This window comes from Myotis nattereri (genome assembly GCF_964212035.1).
Source record: "Myotis nattereri genome assembly, chromosome: 16".
In the NCBI taxonomy this organism is placed as follows: Eukaryota; Metazoa; Chordata; class Mammalia; order Chiroptera; family Vespertilionidae; genus Myotis; species Myotis nattereri.
Genome location: NC_138091.1, coordinates 55,493,405 through 55,500,941, shown reverse-complemented (window position 1 = coordinate 55,500,941; position 7,537 = coordinate 55,493,405).

Below are 7,537 nucleotides of genomic sequence, written 5' to 3'. Positions count from 1 at the left end.
GGCCGGACCTGGACGGAAAGGGCGGTGGCGGAGGGCTGTCAGTGCAGGGCTCCCGGCCATCCTCCCCACAGACAGGCAGGGAAGGAGAGGACCCCCCGGAGAGGACGATGACACCAGCCCGGCCCTGGTGTCCCGTGACCGCCGGGAGGGACACCCACTGCACCTGGGGCGGAGGGAGACCTGGCTTCTGTGGCTCTCGGGGCGCGGATCTGCCTCTGACACACAGGCTGCTGCCTGGCCCTACCGGCACTGGCTTAGGAGGTGGATCTAGACCACAATCCTCCGCAGGGGGGCGCAGGAGGGAGCGAACCCCTGGACTCTCCTGTGTCCGCAGAACAGATGTGCACAGGCAGACAGCAGTGTGCCTGTGGCGGTAACATCTCCGGGCAGCACCGCCCTGGGGGGACGTGAGGCTGGACGAGCTGGCACCCAGAGGCAGTGCCCGGGGCCCACATCCATCAGTGGGAAGCAGGCCGGGGGCTGGGCCTCGCACAGGGTGGACCCTGTCGCTTTCAGCAGCCCCAGGACCCTGGCACTGAGACACCTGGGCGCAGCGCTATAAACGCCATAAAATTAGGATGGCTCTTGGGGGTGAGCAGTCAAGGCCACACCCCTTGGCTAGTGTGTGTGGGGGTGAGATGGCCAGGTGTCTGAGGGCTGAGCTGTGGGGCCTGGCAAATCCTGGCTAGGTCCCAGGTCCAGTCTGTGCGGATCTAGTGCCTACCGCAGTCACAGCCAGTCAGCCCTCCGAGCAGAGGGCGTGCTGATGGGCGGGACCCAAGCCCTTGTGCTGGGAGGACCTCAGCGGGCTCCTCCCACTCCCACCGGAGCACACCTGCCCTGCTCTGTCACCACAGTGGCCACACTGCGCTCCCCAGGCACAAGGCCTTTAGCCTATTAATCCAGGTAACTCATTCTAAAATGGCTGAAAACAGCCTGCAAACGGCAGCGCCCACGCCCCCTTCCTGGACTTCCGATCCCTGCGCTGGTCCCTCTGCCCCCTCTCCCCTCCTGCCCGGACGAGGTGACAAAACACACAGACAGCACTTGGCGTGACTATGAAACAGCCACCTCGCACCCAGCGTCTCCTGTGAACTGTCACTGGAGACAACAGCATCCGCTGGACAGGGCGCCGCCCTCAGCAGGGGTTAGGGTTTAGCATCTGGATGCGTGTGGCTGCATCCACCTTCTGGACTGCAGGCTGATTCAGTGACAGGCAGAAAGCACGGAGATGCACTGATGGTCCTATGGCTGCGCATTGCATTGTTTCTTTTTCTCATCACACTTGTGCATGAAGTCCTCGTGCACAGGTGGGCATAGGTGGGCACGGGGGGACTCAGGTGGGCACAGGGGCACAGGGGTACAGGGGGGACACAGAGGGGCACACAGGGGTACAGAGGGGACACAGGGGGGACACAGGGGGAACAGGGGGAGCAGGTGGGCACAGGGGGGACAGAGGTGGGCACAGGGGCACACGGTGGGAGTGTTTGCCCTGGACCCGAGAACCCTGTCATCTGGTCCTGTTCACGGGATGACAAGCTTCCTGCTGGAGCTGAATGCCTCCTGAGAGGTGTGTGCAGTGAATGCTCCAACAGCAGAGCACGTCAGCGTGTAAACCAAGGAAAATGGGAATGGCCGCTGCAGAGCCCTCCTCCCACGGGGCCCGGCCCACAGCGCACACTCACCGAGACGCACACACCCGGCCGCGCAGGAGCTGCTGGCATGCAGTGGGCCCGTGTCCCCTCCCGGCTGCAGGCTCAGGTTCCTCTGCGGATTCCGGGCAGCGGGCAGGGCTGGGCAGGAAGAGCCTGCCAAACCAGTGCCCAGGGCATCTGACGAGACTTCACGCCATGTGACTTGCTCCAAAACTCAAAGTTCAGGTCCCAGAGACTAGTGCGAGGGGAAAGGCAAACTTTGACCCAGGAAACAAAGGCACAGACCTTCCACCTGGCTCTGCCCGGGATGCAGAGCGCCCGCCGCACCGGGAAGCCGGGGTCTGGAAGAGAACGGGGCCCTGTAGCCTCCGATGCCAGGAGGGTGGGCAGGTGCCAGGTGGCCAGTGTGCGGGGGCCTTACCTCTGGCCAGACCCCACTGACCCCTCCCCTCAGGGTTGTTGCTGGAGGGAGGGCCTGTGGGACAGGGGACGAGAGGGGGGAGGATGAGGGGAGGGGGCAGGCCCTTGAGTAGGTCTGTCCCGCTGCCCCTGGGCAGCGCATTCCATTTCTGCAGGGGACAGTCCATGGATGCTCATGAACCAGGGTGTTGTGGGTTCGGTGGTGTCCCCACAAAAGATAGGTTCAAGTCCTAACCCCTCAACACCTGTGGGTGTGACCTTTTAGGAAATAGGTAGCAGCAGACGTAGCCAGGTTAAGATGAGGTCACGAGGTCGAGCCTGAAGCCCTCTATGACGGGTGTTCCATGGGAAGAGGAGACCCAGACACACAGGAGGGCCACCAGGCTCGGTCCTCTGTCCAGGGGTGCTCTGCCCAGGAAGCTGAGTGCCCCCTGCCGCTGCCCCTTCCCTCTGCTACTTCCTGCTCATTCCTGCATCTCTGCTCCCTGGGGCCCCGGGGTGCCTCTGGCGCAGCACAGGCATCAGGGCTGCCCTCATGCCTCCTAGAGCAGCGGTCGCCAGCTGGTGTCTGCGGACCACTGGTCCATGAGGTTCACAAGGTTGGCGACCGCTGTTCCAGATGACAGGCAGATGGCGCACGTGTGAGTGCAGCCGCCTCCCACCGTATCTGACTCAAAGATCCTGGATCACCAACATGTGAAACCAGCCGAGCGGGGAAGGGCTGAAGGAGCAGACCCGGTCTCTCCCCGTGCCTCACAAAATGAGCCACAAATGAGGCAGCTGGTCCTCCTCGCCTGACACCTAAACCCAGAAAACTCCCTCCTTCCTCTCTCTTTCCTCCTGGGCACCAATGCGGACATCAGAGTCCAAAACAAGCATCCTCATCCCTCCCGACCCACACTGCCCTCCTTGAAGGTGGAGCTGCGCCAGAGAGCGCCCATGCACTTAACCAAACCCAACGGCCCCACACAGGCTCCACCCCCCTCAGGAGGGAGACACCCCCCCAGGACAGCTCTCAGACCCCCCTTCGGGCCTGCCCGCCCTCCCGTGCTGACCTGCTCTCCGCGGGACGGCTCCATGCTGCGCTTCCTGGTCCTGCAGAAGGGACGCTGGGGCGCTGGGGCGGTCTGAGCTGAACAGCAGCAGGCGAGCAGGTCTGACAGGCAAGCCCGCCTGGCCCTGCCCCCCCTGCCCCGGGGGCGACGCCTCACATGAGGCTGCATGCATCACTGAGCCCTGGGACATTCTCACAGCAGGGCTGTGTGCGGAGCTGCGAGAGCCATGGGAAGCTTCTGGAAACTGCCTGCGCATCTGGCCTCAGCGTGGGGGATCCTCTCCCGCTTGTGAGCAGCTGGTTCATGATAAATCCCTCGGACGACGTCCTGGCACCATCAGGACTTATTCTGCAGCCTCTTCCGTCTCACCATCAGCCGGAAGTCTCAAGCCAAGCCTGTCACACTCACAGGCCAACATGGGCCAAATAAACAAGGTGCAAGTGGATGCGGCCGCAAAAAAACAAAAGCTTCAGTTTTCTTTGAAACATAGGTTTATTCCGGTAGAGACATGCTGAATACAAAGGGCTGAAATGAATGAATGACTGTTAACATCATAGAACATTCTAATAAAAATTAACATTTTTTCTTAAACATTCACTTACCAGACACTGGATAACTGCACAAATTAATAAGCGTAATGCAAATAAACCTATTTTTCTTGTTTCCCAAGAGCGAAATATTTCCTGTTGCGCACACCAAAAAAGTCAGTCCAAGACTAATGATGTGGCCTTCGGCTGCTAAAATATTCGCTGCTAGGATTAGTGGAGGAAAATGGTGCGCCTGCGCATAAGGGAAATGAATGCAACACGATTATAGCCATCAGTCATTAGCGAATGTTGTAGTTTGTTATTAATAATTACGTATAACAGGGTATTGTAAAAATTAAGTTATGAAATTTTTATTAAAACGTTTCTTGCATACTGTTATACTGGCTGGGCCGCCCAAATATTCGTTGTGGGCTGCATTTGACATGCTTGCTCTAAGCAATTCCAGGGGATCCTCTAGAATCGCCATGCGATGGTCACTACTTAGATTTGGATAACCGTCTTTTTTCTTTTTTTTTTTTTTTTGATCGATTTCAGAGGAGGAAACACAGAAACATCAATGATGAGAACCATTCACTGGCTGCCTCTGGGCATGCGTGCATTCCAATTCCTTGCTGGTTTCTTGCCTGCGTCCCACTGTGAGCCTGTCACCCCAGAGGACAAGAGTTCTTGTCCTTCTTGTGTAGAACCAGGTCATCTTCCCTCCTGGGGCATCCTGGCTCCTCTCACCTCAAAGAAAGACCACCCTGAAGTGGCCACTAAGGCAACCATGATGCACTTCAACTCCACTCCATCACCTGTAGACCTTTCCTCATCTGTCCCTGCTCCCCCTCCCCCTCCCCCCACCGCACTGCATTCAGGATGCCACAGCCCTGCTCTCCATCCCTGGATGGTGCCAACCCCCTGCCCATGCGGGGGCCTTCAAACTCCCTGTTCCTTCTTCCTAGAACACTCCCCCCAGGGTGTTCCCATGGCCTCCTCCTCTCACAACTTGGGTGGCACCTTCCTCCCGCCACCGCCACCGCCGTGGCAGTAACCCACCAGCTCCCCCACTTGCCTCATTTCACTGGCATCGAGGTAGCTCTAGAAACTGCAATCCGCTTACTGCTTTGCAGGCTTTGTCGGGCTTTGCCCTTTTCTGGAACACGGCCCTGGGAGGGCGGCCCTGTGCTGTCCATCCTGCCCGCTGCCCAATCCAGCACCGGAGATGCTCCATGCACATCTGGTGCCCGGATGCCGGATGCCAGTCGGACAGGGTCAGGCCGGGCTCGGGGCTTCATCGGGTGCCCGGCCAGGCTAGTGGGTGGGAGACAGTCGCACCTGGAAAGGAAGTGTCTGTCATTGAGAACCAGGTAATGTGTGGGGTTTCCGGCAGGAAGGCTCTCTTTGGGGACAGCCCCTCTGACCCCGGACATCAAGGTATGCAGTGAGGACGCACGGGAACCCAGGCCAGCCCAGGAGCCCCGCACCCAAGCCTCCGGCTGCCCAGGACAAGACGACCAACCCTGACCGTCACACCAGGGGTGGGAACCTTTCTCCCGCCACAGCTGTTTGGCTGTTTCTAACGTCATTCTCAGGCCATACAAATCATCAACTTAAGTATCAGCCTGCTGTGTTTGGTCAAATACTTCATGAACTCACCCCTAAGGCCGTGGCAGGAGCAGACCAAATAGCATTCCCACCCCTGGTCTAACCCCGAGTCCAGCACGGGCCCAGGGGAAGAGGCAGGGCCGGAGGGTGTGGCCTCAGGCCAGTCCTGCCTTCCCACGGCTCTGGCCTCAGCTCTGGGAGCTCCTGGACAGCGGCCTGCCCTCTCCTCCCCAGGACATCCAGGCCCACCCGGCTTTCACCATAAAACCAGTATGAAAATCACTGAGATGTCATGTTCTTTTCTTATACAGTGGGGCCTTGACTTACGAGTGTCCCGACTAACGAGGTTTTTGAGATACCGGCTCTCTCTCGGCTGATTTTTTGCATTGAGTTGATAAGAGTAATTTGAGTCAACGAGCTTGGTCTCGGAACGAATTAAACTCGTAAGTCAAGGCCCCACTGTACTGTCCTTGAGGTCCGTGTTTTACTACTCAGCCCCGGCCCACGGCTTACAAAACAGTGTGTGCAACCTCCCTCCCAGGAGACGCCTCTGTGGAGGGAGAAGACCTGAGGCCTCATAGTTCTATTTCACTGAACATCTAAGAAAGAGATTCATCTTTGCAAATACTGAACACGCGATTAGCACCTGCACCCTTGCATGGCGTGCTTATTATCAGGCCAATTCTCTTGTCAGGGTTGCACGTACTTTTTTAAAGTATGTTTTTATTGCTTTTTAGAAAGGAAGAGGGATAGAAACACCGATCGTCTGCCTTCTGCACGCCCCCTACTGGGGATGGAGCCCCAAACCCAGGCATGTGCTCTGACCAAGCATCAAACTGTGGCTCCACCACTGAGCCACGCCAGCGGGGGCATATGCTGCCAGCAGGGTGTGTCAGAACTAAACCCTCATGGACTTGCTGGTGTGCGCCTGTTAGGACCCACTGCACTAGTGCCTGGTTTAGTGGGTGAACTGTTAGGGGCAGAAATAGAATATTGGGGACCAACTACAAGAAATGTGGGTCATGCTCTGTTAACCATGATCTTGTTGATGAAGGCAGGCGCATGCTCACCTGCTGGGAGTTGCACGTGGGACCTGGGCGCTCACCTGGAGATGCAGCCCATCCTCCCCCTCAGGGAGCTGCCTATTATCCTGGAAGGATCAGCAACCTTCTTGCAGGAACCAGAATCACTAGCCCTTTCAAGACTCCCAGCCCTTTGCAAACCTCCAGCCCCCACTACCTATCAACTGCCCCTTTGGCTACTTCCCCATGTAATCTCTGTCCTTCTACCCAGTATAAGCAGGAGGCTATGGTGGGGGCAGAGCAGCTGTTTGTGGATGCCCTGCTGCTCTCCATGCTGCCCGCAGGACTGGAATAGATGTTCTTATGTGATTCTCCCCTGTCCCTGCTTAATTGGCTCAAGTAGTGACAGGCAGCCCGGTCCCCTTGATTGTCTGGTTACATAATCTGGCAACTCTGGTGGGACACAAACGGGGCGGGGTGTGTGTGTGTGTGTGTGTGTGGAGGGGGGGGCGGGGCGGGTCCTCTAGGGTGAGTAACAGGGATCCAGCTTGCTGCCTGGACTCTTATTTGCAGCGTTGCCAGGAATTTTCCCGTTTCGAGTCCCAGCCGCAGCCTCAGCAATCCCCATCATCTCACTTAAAACCGAAGTTGAGCCCCAGCTGGTTTGGCTCAGTGGATGGAGCGTGGGCCTGCGGACTGGAGGGTCCCGGGTTCGATTCCTGTCAAGGGCACTCGATCCCGTGTGGGGCGTGCAGGAGGCGGCCCACCGATGATTCTCTCTCTGAAATCAATAGGAAATACCTTTTTAAAAAAACACAAAACAAAACCTAAGTTGAATAGAGCGTTGGGGCGTTCTGTAACAGGGACGCCCGTTGTCTGTTGTCCCCCGTCTGGGGGCGGCCTGACCAGCTCCCGGTGGCGAGCGGCCTCTCCTGGGCCTGACCTGCGGGGTGCCGGGCACTGGGGTCTGTAATGGGGTTGGTTGTCTGGGGGGGGCCTGACCAGCTCTTGGTTGCAAGCGGCCTCTCCCGGGCCCCCGGCTGGGCCCCGTCAACCGCCCGGGTCCCGCTGCGCCCGGTACACGCTGCGCCCTGGGCGGTCTTCGCCGGGTGCAAGCCTGTCGTCATAAGCTGTTCACGGGTGGGTGCTGGGGCCACCCCAACAGACAGTCCGCGGGGGCGGCCCTCGGGGTGCTGGCTCCTCACGCTTCCTGCCAGCGGGAAAGTCGGCGGCGTTTACCACGCGGCTCG